This window comes from Mus caroli, chromosome 6, assembly GCF_900094665.2.
Source record: "Mus caroli chromosome 6, CAROLI_EIJ_v1.1, whole genome shotgun sequence".
NCBI lineage: Eukaryota > Metazoa > Chordata > Mammalia > Rodentia > Muridae > Mus > Mus caroli.
The window spans coordinates 89356526-89358627 of record NC_034575.1 but is presented as its reverse complement, the minus strand read 5'-3'; the positions used below and the strand labels follow the sequence as shown (position 1 = coordinate 89358627).

General features: G+C 42.5%; 1 long non-coding RNA gene across 2 annotated transcripts in view; it reads right to left on the bottom strand.

The window, feature by feature from the left end:
• Window positions 1–667: 667 nt before the first annotated feature.
• Window positions 668–2102, bottom strand: part of LOC115031311 — a 65808-nt gene continuing 64373 nt past the window's right edge. For both annotated transcript variants that reach the window (XR_003836931.1, XR_003836932.1), the window contains exon 5: window positions 668–1185. This is a non-coding gene — a long non-coding RNA (uncharacterized LOC115031311). The remainder of the gene's footprint in view (window positions 1186–2102) is intronic.

The following is a 2102-nucleotide window of genomic DNA, read 5'->3' as shown; positions in this document are numbered from 1 at the left end:
TTCATGGAATTCACTATGTTCTCTTGCCTTGAAGCCTGGGCCATGTGCTCTCTTTGTCCAAAACCTTCTTTTGTGTTNTTTTCCTGCAGTTTGCCACTCAGGTCTGTGACTGTTGCTTTTCCCAGCTCTGTAGGTCATACATAGCCAAGGCATCTTCCCATGGTCCTCTAGCACTCTGTACTCGCCTTTCCTTGGCCCATACATCTCCTTGTCAGTCTTATGATTTGCCTGGCTTCCCTGTTATACTGTGAGCAGCAACTAAGCCCAGGCTGGCTTTGTGTTCCCAGCATGAAACATGACATCAATACTGATTAATGAATGGAGGATGTCATGCCCAAACTTCACAATTATTTATGCCCACANTGGAAAGAATAAGAACGTAGCTTATTTGTTANCCTCTACATACATGATTATCAAAGCATTGCTTCGTAGAATTATTAGCAGAAATAATCTTGAAACTTTCTGCATTAAAACAATTGTTATTACTAAATTACATTGCAGGGGAGGTTGTTAAAAAAAAGAGAGAGCTGATTTGGGGCTGAGTATTGAAGAGATCCATNGAAAAGCTAGTTCAGAATTTCACTTTTTAATAGCTCTCTGAATGATAGTGGTTGTGAATGAACTGAAGGAAACCCATTCACCCGAGTGTCCCTTAATAACTGTGATCTCTCCCTGTGGAATTCGTCCTCTTGATAAACTCACGTCCTGNTCCAGTAGCACAGGTTCTCTCATTCATATGGTATACATTCTAAGTCCCACTCATCTTTCCCCTTCCTAACGAAGACACAAAGGCTCTGAAAATATCTCGGCTTGCCAAATACACACAGCTAGGTAGAGTGTAGGAATAACAGTTTAGGAAAATTTATTTCCCCCCAGGTAGTCTGTATTGTTACATTGAGACTCAAGCTTTCTCCATGGGAACTACGCTGGCAGCNCAAGTTTTTCTTAGTGGACATTGCTGAATATGTTTCCACTGGAAACCCTTTGACCAAAGGAAATGCACTGCACTGGAGATGAAATGGATGGCAGATGATGCTTCAAAGTTCTGTGCACCAGCTTACATTGACTACATTGTTTGAGCATCCTTAGCAGTCAAGCGTCAGTTACTGGCAAGGTTTTAAGGAGCCACTTCCTCAAATTTTNAAGGGTTATTTCCTGCAAAGTTTTCCATGCTTCATGTGATATCTGAAAGGTAAAAGGGAGACAGGAAATTGTTTCTCTTGGGCACATTATCAAAATGTAGGGTATTTTTAGTTGTATGGTACAGCAATGCATTGATAAGACTTTTTTTTTCCCCCATTCAAATGACACAATGCTGGAGAAGTTTCACCGGTGTGGAGGGAAAACCTGTTCAGTACGAAGATCAATGACCAGAGGACAGGAAGCTAGAGAAGGTGCCCAGAGTCTCACATTATTGGCGATGTATACTCCTTGCTCTACATATGTTGTAAAGGTGTTATGTCCTCTGATGCTAAAATTGTACATGCACCTGGTCCAAACAACTGATGTGACCATCCAAGGAGCCAAGGAATACAAATTTCTGGCACACAGCAGTACAGGGTGACGTTCTGTCCACTTTGATTCCACAAGATAATCTATTCTAATTTGGCTTCTGTGTTGGGATGGTTTGATTGAGTGCTCAGAGCGCCTCTGTTTAGCTGTACTCCGGCCAGCTCCCGAAGGAGAGGTCATGCCCAAGGCTCTCTTGTAAACAGAAGCTTTTGCTCTTCTCTAAGCTGGCTTCTTTGTGTTTTGTCTGAGAACCACACTTGTCTACACCTTTGACCTACAAGACCCATATTTCAGTTCTCTTTCAGCTTTTAGCCTCCGGAGGATGATCTGTGAGAGACTGAGACTCTNAGAAATAGAAAGAGACTTGGAAGATCCTAGAGCCAGTCGAGCCTCATCTCTTGACAGATGGGTCAGCAAGGCACAAGGAAGCAGCACAGTGGTGGGCAGCGCACAGACAGGACCATAGTTTCCTGTCTTCATGTCTCTCAGATGTCGGTATTCATCCTACTACACTGTAGTTGACAATCCCTTTGTCTGGACAGATAACAGGGTTTGGATTTGTTTTTGTTTTTTTGTTGTTTTTTTTTTTT